The 25,120-nt window shown below is 32.9% G+C and overlaps 1 protein-coding gene and 1 long non-coding RNA gene across 7 annotated transcripts in view; one reads left to right on the forward strand and one right to left on the reverse strand.

The window, feature by feature from the left end:
• Nucleotides 1–14,999: 14,999 nt before the first annotated feature.
• The window catches only part of LOC132702109 (A disintegrin and metalloproteinase with thrombospondin motifs 7), a 185,340-nt gene continuing 175,219 nt past the window's right edge, over nucleotides 15,000–25,120 (forward strand). The window contains exon 1 of one of the 6 annotated variants that reach the window (XM_060670548.1): nucleotides 15,000–15,271. The gene's annotated coding sequence lies outside the window, so the exon portion shown is untranslated. Of the gene's footprint in view, nucleotides 15,393–25,120 lie in introns of all 6 variants that reach the window. The other 5 variants (XM_060670546.1, XM_060670544.1, XM_060670543.1 and 2 more) reach the window with 5 other exon arrangements.
• Nucleotides 19,186–21,640, reverse strand: LOC132702111 (uncharacterized). The gene is made up of 3 exons (XR_009618850.1): nucleotides 21,513–21,640; nucleotides 19,411–19,620; nucleotides 19,186–19,357 (listed from the first exon to the last, which is right to left on the reverse strand). It is a non-coding gene; the product is annotated as an uncharacterized LOC132702111 (long non-coding RNA).

Consider the following 25,120-nt stretch of genomic DNA (forward strand, 5'->3'; position numbering starts at 1 on the left):
GTAAGTCGGCCGGTTTCTTTTAAAACTCCTTGTTTAATAAGTCCTCTACTGATTAAAGTTTCATTCACATTTTTCACAACCTGTTTTGCGTCAAGCAACAAATGATTTCGACGCGACCTTGTTATGTTCTGGTAAAATAACTCTTTTCTACTCCCGTCTGTAAAATGCCTAGTTACCCATCAATCTAGCATGCGGGAAGCGTCAGTTTACCACGTCAGTTTCGTTTCCCAGGATTCCGAGCCACTTCGGACATTTCCGGGATTTTACCGTACGGATTTGGGAGCAATCGGATGTTTTCGGAGATATTTCCCACGCTTTGAATTTTGACGTTTGTCAATTCTGGCGCTCATGTCAAGGAATGTATTCGTGTTGTTTTCGAAAATGTAAACAAAACTAAAGGTCGTAGAAAAAGTATAGTATGCAATACATTCGGTAAAGTTTTTAAGTCACTCGTTTATTAAACACTCGCTCCGTTTGTGTCAAATAAACACGTGAGTCAAATGCCGTTTACCGCACTTGTTGCATAATATACTATTTTATTAATGGCTTTACCCATTAACAATAGGTAATAATATCGTTAAAGTTTTATTGGGGAGAGTCCGTCGAAATCCAACACGATGAAGATGGTAGTTTTTTGTGTTCAATTACTCAAATTACTCTATCTTAATATTAATCTCAATAAAAACTTCCTCCAAAGTTTCAACCCAATTTTATTTGATTTCTACCTCTACTTTCGAAGTCAACATGATGATCAGGGTAGGATGCTGGCAAGGTTGTTTCTTTCCTCTTGAGTTTACTTTGAGAGATGAACTACTTTTGGAATTTTCTTTATAAGAGCTAGTTATCTTAGATTTTATAGTATAGAAGCTATGGCGTTTTTGCAATTCCCTTTTTTCCCGCTAGTAGTAGCTAATTAGAACCTTTGTTGCGGGTTTATTTAACAACTAAAACAAAAATTGTACCAGATTCGACTAAATTTTAGAAATACTTTAGGAGTAAAAAAAATCTTTTGATGCCCGCTAAAATATAAGAAAATGAAAATGATTAGGTAGACTGTACCCGACAGGAATAATCATATCCAGAAATTGGATAATATTGTCGAATATGTCGTGACTAAGAAATATCTTAGGCTGGGCGTTGTAAGTGAGATGTCTAGATTTACCAGTATATACAATAAACAGTAACAACATTTTATCAGCTGGCCGGAACACCTTTTTAAACATTAAGCTTGAGCCTCTCTCAAAAGAAGGTCATGCCAACTATAATACTGTAAGGTTATATAAAGATTAATTTAGTTTTGGCTAAAAAGCCTCGTCTCAACTCTGTGAGAAGTTTTTTAACCTCCATCGCAAGAGGAAAACAAATAGTCTACCATTCTACAAGACAAATAGGAATTCTTTAGTCCATTTTTCTTGAAACCACATCTGCATCTACTAGTAACCACTCAAGATGCATACAAGGTCACAAAAGACTAACTCTCCATCAAATCATCATCATGAAATCTGTTCAGCGCAATGATGTATAGTCATTACGCTTAACATTTTAAATGGAGATTGGCTGTTTTCTAACGGATTTAGGTAATTTCTAACAATTTAGAAAAAAAGTCGAATTAAATTGAATTTAGTTTGAGCAGAAAATTCTTACTACTAAATTCCTAAACGAATTGAGCGACAAAGCAAAAATATCTATGTGCCAAAAGTTACTGTTATAATGTCTTTGCAAAAGAGATATTGATGAGTTGTTCCTAAATTTTCAATATACTTATATATGTAGAAAAACACAAGATAATGCAGGGATCGCCCACAGTAGCGGGAGCAAAAATAAAAGATCTGATTGCTTGTTAAGTTATTTTCTATTTATTGTAAACGTCAAGCTTTCGTTGATGAATATAGGCTTCCTCATTACAACTAAAAACATGTAACTAGTTGAAAATCATTGATGGGACCCCATCATGTTAATGCCACTGTCAGTTTTGATGAGTGTGTAAATTTCAAGATATCTTCGACACGATTTTGAATAAAGTGGAGATAATTTCGCGATCGGCTACGTTAGTCAATGGAATCAACCAATTTGTTTTATTAACTCGCCTCGAATGTATCTAAATATCGACTTCTTAGCTGAAGACAGTCCCTAATGGCATAGTCTCCTGCGAATGTACCGTCTGGGGAGATAATTTATGCGCATTGGCAGTAGTGGCCACGCACCGATTCTAAAGCCATTCATGCGTTAAATCGAAACCATTCTGGCCAACCGGTCGTGTCTCCATAGAATGCGACTATCGAAGGCTGGCGAGACGTATGAATCCTTAAAGTTGTGTGCTACGTGTACCTTTATCTCAGCCTGCTTTTTTTAATATATTACCAACAGATAAAACAAAAAAAGACAACTCTAATTAGAGGCGAAATTGCTAAGGCATGTTTTATTGTATCATGTATTGGAGGCGCTGCTTTAAGCAATAAAAAAAAAGAATTTTTTAGTTTTGAGAATGTGAGGTTCTGGTGTGTCATTTTAGGTTGCGGTTAGGTGCGGTGTTTTTTTTTTCGATGTATAGAACTTTAAGTTGGCATTACTGTTCAAGATGGCGACCGATTTAACAGCTGTCAAGTGATTTATTCTCAGTTTGGTTTTGCAATTCATCATGAATAGACTCACGCCTAAACAACGCTTGAAAATTGTGCAATTTTATTTAGAAAATAATGGTTCTGTGCAGAATACGTATCGTGCACTACGTCCATTTTATTGTCGACAAAATCGTCCATCAGAGCAGTTAATTCGATTGACCATGGAACGTTTTCGCACCACGTTTACTCTTATTGATAACTCGCATCCCCAGAGACGCCGTACGGTGCATACAGAAGAAGCTATTGCTGCTGTAGAGCGTAGCATTGAGGAAGACCCGAATGAGTCCATCCGCCATCGAGCGCAGGAATTGGATCAATGTTCATCCACTTTATGGAAGATTTTGCGGAATTGAATTGACTTGAATTGAAGCCAAACGATCATCAAGTAAGGCGTAGATTCGTCGAATGGGTCCAAAACGAGATTGCCGTTGTTCCCGATTTTCATAAGCGAATTTTGTGTAGCGATGAAACGCACTTCTGGTTGAATGGTTACGTCAACAAACAAAACTGCCGCATTTGGAGCGAAGCTAATCCTCAAGTGTTTGTCGAAATACCGTTACATCCAGAAAAACTGTCTGTTTGGTCCGTACTTCTTCAAAAACGATGATGGTCAGAAAGTTACAGTCAATGGTGATCGGTACAGAGCTATGATTCCTAACTCTTTCATTCCTGAATTGAATAACCATGATGTCCAGGAGATGTGGTTTCAACAAGACAGCGCAACATATCACACAGCTCGTGCCACAATCGATTAATTGAAAGACACGTTTAGTGACCGCCTAATTTCACGTTTTGGACCTGTGAATTGGCCTCCAAGATCTTGTGATTTAACACCGCTAGACTACTTTCTGTGGGGCTATGTAAAGTCATTGGTCTATGCGGATAAGCCACAAACGCTTGACCATTTGGAAGACAACATTCGCCGTATTATTGCCGATATACGGCTACAAATGTTGGAAAAAGTCTTCGAAAATTGTATCGTCCAGATTGGACTACATCAGCCCCAGCCGTGGCGGTCATATATGCCAGGAATCATATTTAAAATGTAATGCAACAAGATTATCTTTCGAATAAATAAAATTCATGTCAATCGAATAATCCATCGTTGTTTTATTGCAACTTAAAGTTCTATACATCGAAAAAAAAACACCCCTTATATTGTTGGCAACTGAAGAACTCAAAGTTAAAAATTTATCACTACTACAGCTTTGTAATTGCTACTCCTCAAAAATACAAGGTATTTGCGATCATATGTAAAATTCTTTTCTCATGGAATATCAGAAATTTTTTCTTATTTGCATTGTCGATCTAAACTTATTTATCGTTTCAATCCATTCATTTAGAATAGAAATTTTTCATTTTTAATTCAAATCACAAATAATTAAAATGTTCGTTATTTACTAATCTCAAACTTCACTTTCCAAAATATAAATTAACTTCCATTACAATAGAATTAGATTAGTAAAATAGATAGAATTAGTAAAAATATGGATCCTTATATAATAAAAAAAGGGCAGCAGAAATTAAAACATTTAAGGAACTTAATGGTCTTACATAAAAAATCAACAAAATCACTTTAAAAAGTTAAATTTCAATATCATTTCATCATTTTAAAAAACATTGATGAATTTTGAGTTAATATCTCGCAGATGATCTTTGAATATAATTTGAATATTTTTACGGAAACATTTCAAATTCCAGACACATCTTAATTGGTAATACCCGGATATGACTTAATATACAACTTTGGAGATATAAATACGAATGATATCAGTATAATCTTCATTAAATCAATTATAGTTATAAAACAAAAATTGTTGATGTTAGGAAAATAATGGTTATTGAAATTTTAAATATTTCTCTCTGCAATATCTCGACCTCCATCTACGTCAAAAAATGGATTTTTAAAAAAGCTTGATCTATATCTCAGCAACTTGGACAAATATGCACACATACATGTACTGACAGGTCACATACACATAAACATATTAGAGGAAAATACTGACACTGTAACACTGTATATTTAGTCAATCAAGTAATAGAGAGGAAGGGGAATCGAAGGGATGTTTGGATCACTTTTATATAAAACCAACAGATCATTGGCCATTGTCTCTATTTTTACCATTTCATCCAGTTACATACGAATATGATAAAAACACATATAAAAAATACACAAATTATACAACACATTTTTTTTTTAATTTATTAACGAAGGTGTAGCTGAAAACCATGGAAGACGTATGGTCTTATACAGTCAGCAAAAAAACAAAAACGAGCATTACAAAAATGTCATGGCAAATCCTATCTTAAACAAAACACGATATTCTAGATATAGGAATCACTTATACCGACTTTTACAGACAACCAAAAATTAATTATTATCAACAAAAAATATGAGAAAATGGAGAAAACACCAAAGCACTCTGGTATACTGTAAATATAATAAATAAGAAAAATAGAACAAACAACATAATACAAATAAGAACTGCAGATCACGTAACAACTAAAAATGATTTCCAAATTGCAGAAACTTTTAACAACTATTTCTCAAACGTGGGGGAAAAACACAAAATATTTGAAATCCTCAGAAATATATATTTAAAATTAATAATTTAAATTATTTAATTAATAGTTTAATAAAATAAAAACAACAAAACAGTTCTAGCTGAAAAAAAACACATCTAAAGAGATAATACAAATCATCAGTTTTTGATAACATCAGAACGGAAACACTACCATCTATTGCGCACGAAATTAGTAAACATTATCTTAATAACAAGAACCTCCCGGAAAACTATCGACCAGTACCACTATAAATAACTTATAGCAAAAATTTTTGAGTAGGTCCTTAAATAGAGAGGAAAACAAAATATTAAATAAAAATCAATATGGATTCCCGCAACGTAAGTCTACAGAAAACACAATAGCCTTTTTAACTTCACAAATTTACAGCTCACTGGAAAACAATTAAAAAGTTCTTGCAGTGGTTCTCGATCTTTCCAATGCCTTTGACGCAATTGATCATAAACTGCGAGGTCTTGCTCTCACGTACGCGGAATACCTTGGAAACTATTTAAAAGTTATCTACGGAAAGAATACAGAAAATAAAAATTAATAATACTTAATATAGTAGGTGTCCCCCAGGGATCCGTTTTAGGGCCAATATTATCCATTCTTGACATAAATAATCTGTAACATGTAAACACGTGCGATAATCTTGAAGTCAAAGTGGAAAACAACTTCAGTAAACACTTGAGCGTGTTTAAATAGATCAGTTACGATGAATTAAGAAAAATAGTTTTCATGCCATTTTCCCAAATTTTAATGTTTTAGATATAAAAACAATAAACAATGATCAAAATTCAATAAGGTCGACAAAAAAAAAATAAAATACTTAGGAATAACAAAGAGATACACAATTAAACGCAATAAACCTTTACAAAAAGTAGTAAACAACCTAAGACCGCTGATTTACAAATTCAAATATTTTAGAAACATTTTTAATAAACAACAAATGTTAACACTTTATTATGCCTTAGTGCAGTTACGTTTACAATATGGTATTTTGGGATGGGGAAGAGTACTAAGTATACATCCTAAAAATTTGGAAATTATGAAAAAATATTTTGTAAAAACAGTTTTCCTAAATACTAGAAATTATTCTTTTGTACAACTTTTTAGGGGGGCAATTATTTTTGAAAACAACGTATTTAAATTTTCCAAAAACAAAACCGAACTACAAAATATAAGTCGTTCTTAAAATACAGTAAATAAGGAAAGGGGACATGTGATAACAAATAAGTGTAAAAAACAAATAGGAAAAGACTTTCCACATTTTTGCAGGCCCATTTTTATAACTTCCTAGAGATTGATAATTTTAACATCAAGTGCTTTTAAAAAACATCTCAAAAAAAATATTCTATCTGTAAGCCTCGAAGCAATGAACAACTTAATAAATATAAATGCATAAAGAACAAAATGTAAATGAAATATGAGAAAAAAAATATGCAAGAATAAAAAACAAAGAAAGGGGAGAATGTCGAAAATAAAAAAACTAAGAATTACATGTAAGATTTGCTTGTTTTCGATATAAAATTTAAAATAATATCCGTGATTAAAATTTTTATATTATGTAAACTTTTATTAACTTTCAGCAATATGTGGAAGTGTAATTTTATTATATGTGATAAATTTTGATTTGTTTATTTTGTGGATATACAAATGTGATCTATTATTTTTAATTTAAATTTGTCGTTGTCGTTGTCTACAAAATTCTTTAGCTGAAGTGGTGCTACCGTTGTTCCACAGGTGTTTCCACAAAATGTATTGCATTATTGCATTGCAATATTACTTCAGCACAAAGGAATTCTCTCATAAACCTTGTCGCTGATAATTAATATTTTCCCATTAAGATTATAGCTAATTGGAAACAAACGAAAACGCTTTTATCACTCGCCGGTGATCGGAAACAGAGAGTTAATGATAATCCCTGTGTATGGCGGATAATAAAATGTTTGACGTCATTATGGAGAATGGCGCCATTATTAATTTGGCAGGTCTGACTTCGTATAATGTTGCTAGTGTGGGTTTTTTACTACGTTTTTCTGGTGTTGTTTTAGTGAACAAAGGAATTTTTTTCGGCCCCACCTGAGAAGCCTCAACAGTCTGTCTTTCTCTCTTTCTTGTCCGCCGTCATGTTTCAACTGCTCGGTTAGCAATTCTCCATCTTTCTTTGTCTTGAGTTGCAAGAGATGTCCTCATCGTTTTTTCCCTGCACTCCATAATGGACGTAAGAAACGTTTCTATGTCAACCTGACCAATTGTGGCTTCATTTGAGACAATCAAAGAGCCGAACAATATTTACTAGAGTGATTTTGTTGGAAGAGCTTACAAAATCAAAGCATGAGTTACTTAAACTTGCTAAGGAGAAGTTTGGCAAGAATATCATCTGGACGAGTCAAGCAAACACCTTCACGAAAGTTAATGGGAAAAAAATTCAACTATAGACGGAAGAAGATATAATGAAGCAATGAATTTTTTGTTACCGGATGCGGAAATAATTTCTAATATATTTTTTTCTTTTTTATTTTGATTCTGTTTTCTTTTTGATATTCTTTTTTTTGTCTTAATCATGAACGGGTTATCAGTTGCTTTTTGTAATATAAGATCATTAACGGCTCAGTTTGCAAGTATCAAACAGCAAATTCAAAACTGTAGATATGATATTGTGGGTTTATCAGAAATAAAATTTGGCAGAAATGTTTCTTTTGAAAACTTCTAAATTAATGAGTATAGTCTACTGCATAAAGAGAGAGATGATGGAGGTGGAGGGGGAGTAGCTATGTATATCAGAAATGTTTATAAGTACACGATTTTTCAGACAGAGATTCAAGATATTTTTGAAGAGATATGGATTCAGTTGGTTATAAATAGTTATACATACATTGTTGGATCACTTTATAGGTCACCCACCCGGACATTTCAAGTTCAAAAATTTCTTAGAACTTTTCGAGACTAGACTGGCGGACTTTTCTTGTGTTAATATTGTGTGCGGAGGTGACTTGAAAATCAATTTAATGATCCCCATTTATTACTCTGATAGTTACTATGTAGTGTGTGTATTTTTAATAAAGCTGTCTGAGCCCAAACAAAAAGTTAGGGTAAGTAACCTGAAAAATATAGATAGGCCGTAATTACATCAGTTTCTGGTTGAATTGTCATTTAAGCATACTGTATATTTGAAGAATATTGATGACAAAATATATTGTTTTAATACAATTCTATTAAATATTTTTGATGTATTAGCACCGGAAAGTCACAGCTTAGGAAAAATTCACGACAACTAAAAATGAGACACAATGGAACTATTACAACAGATTAGAAACCAAAATAATATAGCTTCATTAATGGAAATAAATCGGACACAAAACAATTATGGAGCAAATTGAGAGACTTAAACCGTGTAAACAAACATAACGAAATTGATGTTCTTGACCTTTTAAACAATCCTGATGAAATTAAAACAAAAGCTAAGGTACTGGATCTCGACGTAATAAGAATTTGCTATATTAATACGATGTTGTGTGTATGAGATTCGCGGCGTTCTTCTATAGGGAATTTTTTTTTTCAATTGGAAACTTTTAATACTCAGATCATAGAGACATATGTGACAATGGGAAAGATAGAACTATACCTGTGAAAAATTGGGATTATCGAAAAAACAATTGGATAAAAAATCACTGACACGAGTCCCTACTCCATAGTGCAAAAATACTCTTTGGTGGAGGTGACTGAACTAGACTCAACTAAACTTAAAGAAAAAGTAATACAATGACATGAAATATATATTGTTTATATTTTTATTTCATGTTTTGATTCGAAACTATTGTCTGCTGCATTTTTGTTATAATACTTATCGTTTCCAAACATTCAAAAACACAACCAAAAGCAAAAAAATGCATAAGATCAAGAAAATATTTTACATAAAAATCTAGTGAATTGCTGTCACTTGTGAAGAAGTTTCTTATTATTGCTTTATTTTTCATTAGTCAGTTAGTTTAAATTCAAAAGACAATTAATTTAATCAAACATTTATTGATCATTCAATTAATTGGTAAATAAGAGTTTTAATTCAAAACTGGTGAGTTACTCTAACGTAGAAATGGCAGATGTGCATTTTATGGACGGGCTGAAAATGGAGATTGCTTGGAACCTTGTCGTTTTTATACATAAACGTATCCTATTGGTGGACCTTGCAGCTTGTTTACCAAGCTTCATCGAAGGCTAGTAGTTTCCAAAAAAAAAAAAGGAATTTTGACACAGATCGACATCGCGAAGTGTGCTAAATACTATTGAAGCATAATTATTCTGCATTAAGTAGGTCTTGCCTGAGATGGACATTTTAATATCAGGTGTTAAGAGTTTAATCTAAATTGCAATATGTTCGTATGTATTACGGAAGTGTTTGAATGTGATCCTTCCAGTAAATAGGTACCTGACTCTAGAGCATTGACTCTGCGAGGCTGTTTTCACTGGATGGTTCAAAGGGTAAGGGTACTATACTATTTACCTCACAGGTAAGTTTGAAACTAAACATTTCTTTTTATGTATTCTTATGTGTCTGTCTTCTTCTTATATTTTGGTGTCTTCAACATAGTTCTTCGATTTGTAAACAACAACAGTCCTTTTTAAGAGTATAGATTATATTCGCGGTTCGATAGCACAACGAAACGAACCTGAAATTTTGAGATTACCACAGTATCATTCTGCATTTAATCCGATCGAGATGATTTGGTCTGAATTGAAACCGCGTAAAAGAAGAAATAACACTGCACCAAAATTTAGTAATAGTACCATAAACGTAATTCGGCAAGAGGTAGCTAAAATATCAGTACGAAGCTGGTCTAACTGTGAAAAACGATTAATAAAACAAGAAGATATTTATCGAGAACGATTAATGGCGGAGTTGTTCATTGAATTAGGTGACGACAGTAGCGATAGTGACGATTTTTTAAGTGACTGATACTTTATTATTAATATATTTAATATTTTGGATATTATGTGGAAGTGTAATGAAATAGAAAGTAATGAGTTGTTACTTTGTACTAATTTTTTTATGTACATGTTTAGTGTAAGTCGATAAATTCCTAGGACGGTCGGCAGAGTGTTCTATAAGGGGCTGTTGCGGTTTTGGAGTAGTAAACAGTGGGCAAAGTTAATCACAGGGTCGGTTGTAAAAGCAAAATATTTCTGGTCTTAGTATTCCAGGAAATTTGTTGCAGAATTAAATACTGATGCATCAAATGGCGGATATTGAAATAACAACAGTTTTATTCATGCCACAGACAGAGTTTCAAGTCCTTTTACTAAGATGATGATTTTTTTGCCAATGAGGTCGTTGAAGGGACCCACTATGTGTGTTAAGTGACCCAAAATGTCATTACAGGTTATTTGAATGATTCAAATTTGTAACTTCAATAACAAAGACAGTTAGTAATGATTTGTACGGTCATACGAATGCGTTTCAAAAGAAGATCCGCTTCAGAGAGGCACAGACGCTGTCTGGTAATAGTAGTCATTTCACCACGCTCTCTGCGTATGGAAATATTGTTTATGTTCAATATACCCAAGAGTTCAAGTTACTCTAGGAATAATTTTCTGAGTACATTTGCAAATGGAGTTGATCAAGATTCAAGGAAACTTAATCCTAAAATCTAAATTTTTGATCACGTTGAGTTAAGTGGGATTAAATAAATGCAAACATCGTACAAAATTGACTGACGATAACATGGAAACTTTTTTACGTCTTTGTCCAAACATCGACAAATTAGTTTCCCAAATTCAAGCTCAAGTGTCTCATTGATTTCATTGTTGTTATTTTAGTTGTACCTATTTCTTTTTTCATTTCATTTTATTATTTTAATAAATTGTAATATATATGTCTGATATATATCATTAAAAGTTATGAACATTTTTATGAGCAAAGATTATTTCTAAGAGTATGTAAAATCACTTTGGAGTTTTGTAAGCAATCAGAGGAAACCAGCGAAAAGGACGCAGATATATGAGAAGCGTTATGTGTTTTTTTTTGTAGTGTTTATTATTCTGCCGCAACTCCTGCAAATATCCCGTTGGTAGATACGCCATTTCATATGGTTATTTTAAACTCTGTTTCTGAACAGCAAATTAGCATTCAGTTAAGCAAACTAGATATAAATAAAGGTCCTGGAGCAAACAAATAATCCGCGATCTTTTTTACATGTTGTGCGGAATCTCTGTTGCTGAAGCTATATTTAATCTTCAATAAAAGTTTATCCGAAGGGCACTTCCCGACTATTTGGAAACGTGCGAAGGAGTTGCAGTAAGATTGATATTATAAATTATCGACCCCATGAGTTCTTTCTATTCCAGGTAATACACTTGAGGCAATTATAAAAGAGGAGTTACTTTTTAAACCTTGGTGAGTTCTTGATGAAACGGAACGTGGCCTTCTTATGGGTACATCGTCCTACAATATTAGTAAAACCTAAAAACTTCGGTGTGGACGGTTATCTTTACAAAATTCTTAATATCTAGGACCCAGTACGTTAAGTTAAATGGGACTAAATCTAAATCTCCTGATGTCAAGGGTCTCACTTGAGACCTCTGCTGTACTCTTTGTTCATAGCGGACGCAGGTAAATGTTTTCGTTTTATTTTTTTTTATTTCACATGCTCATGACCGAAAATCCTACACGCCTGTGAGAATATCGATGACCGTCGCAAGTTTCAGGGCGATCTTGATAGGTTTTATAACTACTGTGTAAGAAATCGACTGTTAAATTAAAAAGTGATGTAGTTTTCGATGATAAATTCAATGGTGTAAATTTCAAAGATGTACAGCCTATCAGGGATCTTGAAATAACTATAGACACCAAACTAAGTTTTGATATCCATATTGAAAATATAATGAAAAATTCGTAAAAAACTTGGGTTTTATTGTAAAGGTTAGCAAAGAATTTCGAGATTCCGGTATAACATGGAGTCTCTAATATCATAATATGTCAATAGAATTGGAAACATTAAAAAAAATTATAACAGAGTAGACGACTGTGCTGAAATTTGCCAGATTTGATGAAGAGATATTTTGAAAAACCCAATTAAAAAAAAATACGCTACTTACACCAGCCGATTCTAGATCTTTTTGGGTGGGATCGTAGTGGGTGGGTCTCCCGAGCTTTAGTTCAGTTCTATTTGAGCCAGCGGGAATATCGCTTCGACAAGCGATACTCTAGCGAATTGCTAGTGCCATCAACTTGATTTGTGATTTTAGTGCTTACTAATAGATGCAAAATAATTCTTTTTTATCTCGCAAAAATGTAGGTCTATTTGTTTGCTGTGTAATGAATCCATTTGAGCAATGAAATAATTCAATATAAAGAGGCATTACTACTCAACTAATCGTCCTATGCTGCACTCACTGACGGCACAAATAAGAAATGGAAAAATCCAGAAGCTCACCACAAATTTGAAAAAACAACAGCAAACGTTTCGCAACAAAAAACACAACATGATAACGCTGTTAAAACTAAACTCTAAATTTGTGCGTTTGGCAATACTTGTAAATGCGAACAGTTCTTTTCCGTCATGAATGAGAATTTGGAGAATTCTTTACATCTTTGAGTTAGTGGAGTTAATCTAAGTATCCCAAATTCAAACTGTTTTAACTATTTAACTGTTTAATTTCACGATTTTATTATAATATTGTACGTATTTTTCTCATTTCATCTTATTATTTAATATGTAACATTCATTGTTAAAAATTATGAACACTACGTTTAATCGCTGCCTTTGAAGCGCTATAGGATAATTAGCCCTAGTACGGCAAAAAGTGGTGCGCCGCAGGTGGCTATGACATTTTGCGCATGCGTCACCCCCCAAACTGACTGACTTGTGACATTGCCGTAATTTTCCTGGAAAATTGATTTATTTTTATAAAAACGTATCATCAATCTCTGAAATTTGAACATAATTGGCAACGCCGAGCTAAGGAATTACAATTGTCACAGAACAGTCTGTGGCCAGTGCCATTCTTTTTTGTCGTTAATATCTCCGCAGCCTTTTCATGTTTTTGTGATCAAAATACCAACCCACTGGAAAACTTGTGTTTGTGGTGAAAACTGCAAGAAAAAGAATGTGCAAGTGTTGCCTTAAGTACAAGTGGTTTATATAGGACTCCCACTCACAGACTTGTGTAGTTTGTGTTTTCAATACTTTGTTCCTTACCAAAATTACCGCAAATGTGGCAAAAATCTTATAGAATCCGTATATATTTATCATTTAGCTAACTGGAAAACACATTTACACATTTACATGTCAATTTACTAAACAGAATTCCTTACACTTAAATAGCTACAGGAAGGATATTTAAATATGCTAAAATATAAGAAAACCAATGAGGTGCAAGCTGAAGTTTTGTTAGAACAAGTATAAAAAACATCCCTTATCAACTACAAATCCTAGTAAAAATCAATATGGGAAAGTTTTCGTTTTTTCATCAATTTTAGAGAAAACGAAATTTACTTTCTATTGGTCAGTTCATTGGCAACAGGAAGAATATAACTGCAGGAAATTTTTGAGAATTACCAGCAATTCTAAGCAGCTAAGGTCACAATTTGACACTGATTAAATATATCTGAAAAAATATAATACGCACAACTTGGAAACAAGAGATCCTCATTAGTGTCTTTTAGGTAGATATTGTTATCAATTGTACATCAGGTTACTTGTTTTCTGGTCATTCTAGTTCTCGATGATACCTGACAATCCATATTAGAGTGCCAAATGGTACCTTTTTTCATTTTTTGTTACTTCTTTAACTGTTCCATTTTTGTTTCAAAATGGGTGTATAAGAAACAGCCATAATCCCAATACTAGAAACGAGGATGTTTCTTTGAAATGATAAATAAAATATACTAATTATATTAATTTATTAATTTTCCAAAATTAACTTGTTTCATAATAGTCTTTAATTTTCGTAGTTATGTTTTCCAATACCTATAATTTTTTAAACAAATTGTCTGTTCTCACTTTTCATAATAATCTATTTACTAGACTTGCGATGAAGGAATGAGCGTTATATATATAGAAGCTCCTTCATGCTTTTCATTTAGATGTTTTTTGTGGGATATCTAGCATCTCAAAGTTTTATGTAGACTTTTAACAGCCTTCTTTCGTAATTTCGACTTTGTCTACATCTTCGATAGAGGTTAAAATCGGAAAAAAAAGCTAACATGAAAAAATACATGTAGAAACTGCATAATATCTACAGGGCTTAAAGAACACAAACGCCAAATTAATTACAGAATTATGATACTGACGCGGGTGCTGCAATTCTGCACTGCTTTTCCACACCTCAACTCCCTTTTAGCCTGAAAATTTAATAGGATTGCGACATATATTGAGAAAATACTGAGAAAAAAACGCCGCATTACGATGTGTCAGCGGCCATGTTGCTTGTTGAAAGCCGCAAGATTTGATGGGTTCAACGTCAGAATTTGCATTTGAAGCTGGCATTGGTTAAAAATGAAATTTTACATCTCGCACGTGTGGGTGTTAAATCTCGCAGCATGTCAAAGATTGCCCATACCTGGAGAAGAACGTTCGGAGAATATTCCAGACTACGCGGATGATGTAGCGACTAATTTAACATATCCAACAATTAAATTTTTTCCGGGAAACGCCGTTTCCGAAAAAACAAAAGAAAACGCGTCCAAAGGAAAAAACAAGCCAATTACGCGGACCGAAGCCGCCGCGCCAAACAAGAAGGCCATTAATACGATCGAAAACCCATACAACCGACACATACACACACGCAAATCTACAAACGAGTGGTGAATGGGATATAGTGGCCGAGCAGACCGCGACACCATAGACCGATATACCTACTATCTCTTAAACGAGCCAGCCAGTTGTATCGGGTATCCTTCACACGGGCGGCATCGGACCAACATTGCAGGTGCAATTGTTTTTCTCTCGTATCTTTCGATCGTAGTCGTCGTCGGACCGGACGATTTGTTTTTCAGCGAACTTTTAGTGTTCTGTGATTGCGACATGGTGTGAGTTTCGAGTAGTATAGAGCAGATTTCGGCGTAGTGCACCGTTAATATCGTGGTACGTGACTAGTTTTGGAGGAAATAAAAGACCGGAAATGAATAATCGTCGGGATTCCACATGACGAGATATTTTTAATTAGAGAAACGGTACGCCCGTCGTTTTTTTGCAAGCTGAGCTGGTGGGTCATTTTTAAAAGCAACATTGATATCTATTCTGTGTCCAGCTAGCAATTGTGGTTATTACTAACTTAAAGTTTAAAAGATAAGATATTGTCAGTATAATAAAAAAAAATTATCTTAGTATAATTAATTAATAATGATGATAATAATAATATTAATTAATACACTAAACTAACAACTAATTTTGTTTGACTAGCTACCTTCTTCAGTTCGATAGGCAATTTATTATAAATTTGTGCAACCAAAACAAAAGGACTATTTGATGTAAGAGACAGTCATGTGTAGGTATTTTTATGTTAAGATTCGGTCTTAAATTATATTGGATATCTGAGTTTCTTGAGAGCATATAAAGATTAGAGTTCCTTTTTACATAAGTGGCACAATTTAGAATGTACATAGCAGGAAGTGTCAAGAAAGAGTGTTGTGGAAATGAAAAATTCCACTGCTTTAACAGTATAGTCCTAAAGACGAACGTGGCAACGTCCCCAACAAACCAAGGCGTAGTTGAGACAGGAATAGACATAGGAAAAATATATTCTGGCCAAGTAGGTAACATAACAATGATGGCTAATAATCTATAATCTGTATTCTGTATTTTCCGAATTTAACAATTTCAAAAAAACCAAAAACGGTTCTGTCACTTTCAATATATGAAGTCGCAATCTTTGAAGTAAACTCATTTACTTTTGGACGAATTTTTAAATAATCTTTGAAGAGAATAAGGGATCATAGCAACCCTTCTCAAATTCTTAACGAAAAATATATTTCGGCTAAACAACGGGATATTTAGTGACTGAAATACAACCATTTGTGCAAGCTCTACAATGAATACACAAAACTGATCTTCAATTGCAGGAAAATAAAAGCGGTAAAAGAATTTTTATGGAACTAGTTCAGCACAGTTTAGATCTTTGTCAGCTTTAATTTTTATGGTCATGGTGGTGGTCATGGGATAAACAGAATTATTAAAGACATCAGTAATTATATGTCGGTTCACCTCTTCCACTATACTTGTTTTGTTCTCTCATTATCCAATTTAATAATACAAAATCTTAGAGCATATTCCGATAGAAACAATCTCATTTTATCTACCGGTATAAAAAAAAAATAAATAAATGAAACGCGGCCAGGGGGTAGGTTATATATGATTGGCGAGAAACGAAATTGATTTTGTTCAGATTTCTCCGTGCTTATGTCTAACTGTTATTGAAATAAAAATGGGGTGACGTATATACGGTGTGAAGGTAGATACGGGGTGTTTGAAAATAGGATTTTGTACTCGATTTCGAGTAACACCTTTTATTGTTTGCTTATTTTTTAAATAGCACACCTCATTCCTCCTTCTTTAAATTATAGAAAAGAAACTAACCCTAGTTTTTTTTTGCAGTCTTTGAAATAAAAACACCGTCATCTCGAAGAAAGTTTCTCCCATGGCCAGAATAAATCTCATTTTCATTTAATTTTAGTTTCTTTCCAACTATATTGCTTTTTCGTCAATCAATCAAGACAGAGGGTTCCATCCTGTGAAAGTTCAAAGCCTTCTTAGCGAACCGGGTAACAATTTAAAAGATTTCATTTTATTTTCATTTTTATTTCTATATAAACGTGGCAACATCGTACTTAGTTTAATTGGCAGCCCCTGTATATCACTTCATTTATGATTTTTACGCAAGAAACAAAATAGATTTTGTTCAAATAAAATGTAATTTCTTATCTTATTCTAAGCTGAACTGTTCCATATAGTGTCTGGAAGGGCTCATTCATTCTTTCCTGGCATACATACGGTGTACCAGCTCTGTGAAATCCGTGAAATCTTGATGAAAACATAAATTATTTCGAAAATTTTGAGATTTTAGCACCTTCCTTCCGTCTTTAAATAAGCAACAAGTCAATTGCTATCTAAATTAAACTTTAAGGAAAAAAAATAAACGAAATATTTAGAATCTTATGTTTTGAAATATTGTATAATTTATAATCACAATACGATTTCCTATTTTTTAGGTGTATTTTTTATATATTATTTTTAATTAAGACGCAATGCAATATTCCACATAACCTAAAAAGTATTCTTCAGAATGGTCTGAAAGTCTACAAAATCAATTAAAATGAATGAACTCTTTATATAATACATGAAATCTGAAACCAGTGAAATCATATGTTTGTGTAAAATCTGATGCACCAATTGTGATTGGTGATTCTTCTGGGAAAGAGATTAAGCCAATATTATTTACAAATCTTCTGTATTCCTCGGTTGTTCTTGAATCGAACTTGCTGACGTTTCGCCAATCAACTTGGCTTCTTCAGAACTTAAATGCAATTTTGTCAAACTAACCACAATTCTCTCCTGCCGTCTTTGAAATTTAAAAATTACCCGATTTTTATACACCATTATTTTCAAGAAAGTTTAACAAAGTTTTTAGAAATATATATAATGATCTGAGCTTGACAGAATATGATATTTTTATTTTAAAGACGGCAGGAGGAAACTTGAATAAAATTAGGTTAGTTTCTCTTCTAGAATTCGAAAACGAAATATATACACGCTGTGCTCTATTTAAAAAATATCAATAAACTGTGCTTCTAAAACTCCCATGCAAAACCTTATTTTCAAAACACCCTGTACGTAACCTCCAGGCCATAAGCCTTTCCAGGACTTATCTGCAAAAGTTCGGATTTCTGTTCACCTAAAGCACGGCCATTATAGTGCGCGTCACAATTAAAAACCTGTAAATTAAAAATAATATATCGGCTTAGTAAAAAGTACCGGAGGGCTGAAATATCTCAAAAATTCCCAAAGCTGCCCAAATTTTTCTAAACCAACTTCAAAACTTTCGATGCTCAATGTTCAAACCTCCACAATTGTAAGATATTAAGATTTTTTTATTAACTGCACTAGCGGGTCTCCCTTGCAATTCATCGAGACTTGGAGCTGGTCTAAACTCTATCAGAGACACAATTTCGAGCGTATTTGAAAACCAACTGGCTGATTATTTATTTTTAAAAATAAAAAAATATATACAGAACATTCCGTTTAAAATAACAAAATTATGACGTGTAACTTAAAAGTGGTAAATCTGACAACATTGCGGTTGGGATTTTTGAAATCTGCATAGTCAAAAAAACAATTTTCTGAAAAGTGGGAAAGAATATTGTGAGTTTTTCATACATTTTCTAAATTTCTTAATTTTTTCTTTCTCTAAAAGTTTAAGAAAGTAATTTTTTTCATAGAGAACTGAATGTTTAACACATTCAGCTACGAATGTCTATAAGTAATAGCAGAGAAAATATTTTGTATGACCTTACCTTTACGGCATATAAACTTAAAAATGCCAAGTGAGTTTGTTGAATCGGTTAACATGCAATCGAACGTCACGCCTTAGACACAATCTACAAACTACGTATAAATAGTCATTTAATTATTTATTAGATTATTTTGTTAACTATTTAAAAATGGAAAATGGAAAAATGGAAAGGGCTCAAAACATAAAAATTTTAGATATACGTTATGATTTCACAAAGATTTCACAAAACTCGAGTGGAAACAGCTGGTACACCAGATACTTTATAACAGTTTGTATAGTTTTATAAGAAAAAGCCATTGGTGTTACCAGGTTTGTGAATCTTGCAATATACGCCAAAATATTTTAGGTATTATAACGTTGCAGCCAAAATTTTTCCGTTACTTAATTTCTAAAACCTTTGGTGTTGCTTATTTTTCAAAAATTTTATTATTAAGCTTTTACCAATGGAGTTTTATAGCTTATTTTGCAAAAACCCGAATAAATCTTAAAGCATCTACAAAATATTCTAGAGTTACTATGAAACGCACTTTTAAGGTTGGTTTCATCCATAAATTTTTTGCGCTTCATTTGGATGAAGAGGAGATAAAGTCGGAGATACTTCCGTCATTAGCGACATCGACCGATGTCCTACAGAACATTGATTCCAGCTACGGTGGTATAAACTAAATAAAAACAAGCAACAATAACCTAGAACGTCAGATGATCTAAATAATACCTGCTCAAGTCGACTCAAAAAAATCCCGAAAACTTTATGGCCAAAATTGTTATTGTTATTTTTTGTTTCTTCCTGCAAATGGCCTTTTTTTGCACATAGCAAAGGAAAGATTCGCTTTGTATTTAAAATCGACCTGCTAGTCGACCACATCGTGTTTCAATTTTTTTGCAACGTGGAATAGTTGTGAGCGTCATCGTTACTCCAAAATTTCTAAAACAAAACAAAATTTTAACGTGGTGGTAGACGATAACTATTCAATTTTTCAAAAACAGAAAAGTATGACCACTTCATTTTTCGCAATATTTATGCGTCTAACTCATAGGTGGTGGCATATGTATCTTTATACGAGCCCTAATAACTAATTGTTCGGACGATGTACGAAATAATAAGAAAACATATTTATACATATTTTAAATTGATTTTTTTTGCCTTTTCGATTGAAAAATGAAATCACGCACCAATTTTTATACCAAAAAGTGCTATCGTAATGAATTATTTTTTTTATTTCACATAAATTACATAACAAAATATCAAAAACATACCGAATTTGCTGACAAATAAATATTCGGACGTATTTAAATTTTTTACTTTAAATCGAACATTAATAAGATGTAACATCACCTTTCGCGGCAATAACAGCTTTTATGCGTTTTGGCATGGAATCTACCAAAATATTGCAATATTGAGGGGTGAAAGTGTTCCAAATTTCGGCGATTTTTGCCTTCAATGCTGGAACTGTACGCTGAGGATTGTTACGCAAAGTCTTTTTCATCCGATGCCATAAAGATTCAATAATATAATATTCAAGTCCAAATTTTCATTTCCAAAAATTCGTTCTATTGATGGAATCAATTTTTCTGCATTTACAGTGCCATATTATAACACCCTGGGGAAATTTTACCGTGCGCTTTAGACAATCTTTGTGATTTTGCACGAATCACCGTTTTTTCAAAATCGCCTACACACACATCAAATTTTGATTCGTCGCTGTAGATAACGTTACTCCACATTTCCGTTGTCCAGGATATTTTAGATTTTCCCTAATCCAAACGTTTTTTCTTCTGAATAGACGTTAATAATGGTTTTTCCTTTGCCTTTAACAAAAATGGATCATAGAATATTAATCATTTTTATATTGAACCAGGAAAAATTGTAAACTTACCTTATAAAAACTCAAACCAGACTTATGCATCCATTGTCTACAACATTCCCTGGAGACATTTAATTTTGCCTCGTGATTCCATTGGGCTTGAATTAGTCGTAAGACGCTTCGTCTGCTAGTTTTACAAATCTTGGCCAGAATACGACGATCTCTTTCAGTGATTTTACGGGGTCGGCCTGAACTTTTACCACGAACGCTAACACTAGCGGTCTCTCCATACTTTTTTATAATATCCCCGACTGCTGATTTTGCAAAACTCAAGTCATTTGAAATTTTTTGCATTGATTTACCTCTGCAGTACTGAGATATGATAATTACTCGTACTTTTTTGTTTGTTGCAGCACCACGCGTCATTTTCTTATCAACTATTATACAAACTTGAAAGATACAACCCGAACTGACATCTCATTTATCTAAGCACATTTTACCATCAAGGCATGGGTAGCATTGATTTCTTGGACGCCCGAATATTTATTTGTCAGCAAATTTGGTATGTTTCCGTTATTTTGCTATGTAATACATGCGAAATAAAAACTAATTCATTACGATAGCACTTTCTGTGCTATCGTAATGTGCGTAAATTGATTATTCAATCGACAAAGCAAAAAAAAAATTGAAATAGATATAAAAATGTCTTTTTTATCATTTTTTACATCGTCCGAATATTTAGTTGTTAGGGCTCGTATGTATTTTCCATATTTTAATTTTCCATATTTTACCACTCGCGTCACATTTAACATAATATTCGAAATCAGGAATGATGCATTTTAAATAAAATTTTGTAATGTTTCAATTCTGAAAGTCCCAAGTACCAAGAGAAAGAGTATTAGAGCTACTAGTTTTACATCCAACTACATATCCGGACTTTATTATATTACGGTTATTGGAAATATCATTAATTAACAACGTAACATTGTATTATGTCGTCGAATTAGCATACCTTAACAGTACACCTAATTAGACACCTCAAGCACTACGCTTTATGTGGTTCAACAAATGACAGGCCCGCCCGTAGTTACGGATTAATGATCGACGAAAAGCTCGAAATCACTTGAACTTGTTCGAACCGGTTCGCGGGACTGACATCGCAACCCGGCATCTATTTCGAAAAAATCGCTTTACACTCGCTCAAATTGCAGCCGCTATAATGTCTAAATAAATTAGAACTCAAAGTTCAGATTATTACGAAATTATATATTTTGACATGACAATTGTTTCGACAACACCGTGTCTTTATCAAATGACATTTGAAGAAGACACGTACGTACGTACTTTCGTAAAAATCTGAACTTATAGTTCTTATTTACTTTGATAAACGGATTTTCATCATATAAAAGCCTCCTCAGTTCAAGAAATAATGTGTATTAAAAACTATTAAAGTTATGTTTTGTGCCATTATCTTGTTAAAGTCGATAGAATTCCTTTTTCTAATGTCTACTCTGAAATACCCAGTTATGGCTCTAGACGCTCCTAATAGAACTAAGCAATTATTCATTACGTGGAACAATATTTGATATTCTAACAAGTTATTCGGAGGAAGGAAAAGAACTGATGGAATTTATTGAATTGAGAAACCGTTAAATTTGGAGTACCACAAGTAACCGGTTTACTAATTGCCACATAACCGTCCAAATTATAGATGGATGGGATGGTATTGCTCATAGCTACATAAGAAAAGTACGATCTCTGCAGAGATGGTTAAATAAAATAATTAATGTCAGAACTATAACACACCCGAGTTACATTTTTTTTTCACGTAGTAAAAATCCATAAAACTAACTAAATTGGTATTTAATAAAGGAAAACAAAATTTTAACTTATTTTAACTTGAACAGGGTATAAAATTACTAATAAAAATTCGACAACACCGTTATTAAAGGTTTATTAAAGGTTATTAAAGACCTAAAACCACACGCAGTTATCATTTCATATAAAGAGAGTCGCCACGTGTCTCTAACTATATGGCCACAGGAAGCTATTTCGGATTTAAACTGCATGCATTGGATTTCCCTTTTATATTCTGTCTGGACTTTTTCATTAAAAGAGGAATATCATCTTCTGAAGTGTTTTTTGGCAGATTCTCGATGTCCTCTTCGATATCCGAAGCAGGGATCAACTACTTGCGGCATGTGCTTCTCTGAATGTTCTTCTGAACTTTTTAATAATATTGATAATAATAATAAATATATCATTTATTGCATCTAGGAGAAACCTCTATTACAATGTGTCCATCACTAGCAGAAAATGCAAGGAGAAAAGAGTTACACCACATAAAACAAAAACAAAAAAACATCAATTACAAGAGAATATATAGAAATTTAAAGTTAGATGTTCAATAAGCAAGACCGAACCTTTAACATGAATTTCACAATATATCCCTAGGGACTCGAGTAACTGCAATGAAGAGACATTTCAAAAATAAATGGTCTGTTTCCTCCTCAAGTAAGTTGCAAATAGAGCAGAACTCATTTGTCTCGAGAGCCTACAATTGATTTATAAGAGATTTATGTAGTATTGGATGATCTAACGTTGGAAATTATGCCAGAGTAGATAGATAGAACTCCACCACAATTTTAAGTTAAAAACGAAGTCTTTGCTAAACTGTTTTCGTCATTTTAGATTGACCCAGTTGTGCGTTGAATTACTGGAGTCGCTAAGATTTTAGACTATTGAAACACATTTTAGGGACTTAATTTTTTTAAAAAACATACTTTTCTTCTCTCTCAATTGCTTTCGCGCTCCTAAGACCCCAAATACACAACATCATAGGTTAATGAAGAAAGAGTTATTTGTTATAGAGTTTCAATCTGCATTCCCATCAATTAGCCTCACATTGATTAGTAGGATTCATGACAGGTCCCAAATTATTTTTGTTTATTTTGGCAACGTTAATCTTTCAAAGCTTGTACTTTTTTGTTCAACTCAGTTTATGAGTCACTGACAACACGAACAGAAATATCAACAAGGAAATCGGGCTTATAAATTGTTGTCCCTGTAGAACTGAGCCGACAATATCGAACGGCTTCGTGGGTAGTTCATTAGATTTGATTTTCAGCAGTCAAGCTTGATTTTAAAGTATTAAAAAAATCGAAGAAAAATAGTCTTGTTAATGAATTCCTTCAATTTGAGTGATTTCATTCGATTTGTTTTACGAAACTCTTTAAAATAACTAGGATTAAAAGAAAAGCTGCTTGAACCGCTCCTCTTGAAGATGCCACTTCGAACACCAGTGTGTTTTCGGAGCGAGCATTGAAGATACCAAGTGAGATTTTGGCGAAACGTCTGCAGGATTCCAGTCGGAGTTCAACGAGCGAACGGATGATATCCCGGAATATAGTCATCATATATATATATATATATATATATATATATATATATATATATATATATATATATATATATATATATATATATATATATATATATATATATATATATATATATATATATATATATATATATATATATATATATATATATATATATATATATATATATAATCGTGAAAATCTGAACTTTTAGTTCTTATTTATTTTGAAAAACTAAAGATGAAAACGAATTCGAATTAACAATATCATTGTTTTGTCGGATACAATAATGGAATATCGAATAGGGGGGAGCACTTTCAAATTCAATTTTTATTGTTGACGCGGACGTTTGAAACGAATTTTAAATTCAAAATAGAAATATCCCAATCAAATATGTTAAATAACGGCACACAATTGTTGGGATTGTAAATTTTATTGGAAATCATGTAACGACGTTCGCGCGCGGATACTCGGAAATGGTCTGTAAATACGCGTCGACCTAATTACAATCAAACAGTTTTTACTGTTGCATTCGGAATAAAATATCTTTATTTACTATAGGATATTTACCACTGAATTGTGTGTACATATTGCAACCACAATATCAAATCCTCCATTATATAAACTGCTGTCCCGTGTCAGCAACAATGATAATTTTTTGTGCTATAACTGTGGAACAGACGACCAAAACCTATGCAAAGCTCGAATCAATTTACATGGTGCATTTCATTGGTGACAAATATTTTTAAAAAAAGAAAAACAAATAAAGACAAATAGGGATATAAATGGGAACAAAGAATTAGATGCTGAACTACTTTCAAAGCACATCATTTTCACATTCATTTTTGTTAGTTTTACAGGAACTTCGTTTCTAATAAACCACCTTTTCAGGCCTTAATTTGCAGTGCCTGTTTGGTAAACGCCATTTTGTATTTCCAGTATTGTTCGTAATATATTTTTAGGTTCAGATCCCTTGATCCCTGCAATAGTGGACGATGGATAAATTTTTCAACTTTTTCATCGTATTTTCAAGCATCTTCTTAGCGATTCTTTTGTTCTATGTCGCAAAGTTTACATTTTTTTTTACACCAGCAATTTCCCTATTTCCCTAGTTTCTTTTTCCCTACGTCTTCAGAGACATATTGTCGTTCTGTTCTGTTGAACAGTCTGCTCTTCTGGTAAAACGTAATAATCGGTAATAGTAGTCGCACTTAGCGTTTTTTTTTTGAAGGGCAAGAAT

Source organism: Cylas formicarius, unplaced genomic scaffold (genome assembly GCF_029955315.1).
Source record: "Cylas formicarius isolate icCylForm1 unplaced genomic scaffold, icCylForm1.1 PGA_scaffold_5__7_contigs__length_24384050, whole genome shotgun sequence".
Lineage (NCBI taxonomy): Eukaryota > Metazoa > Arthropoda > Insecta > Coleoptera > Brentidae > Cylas > Cylas formicarius.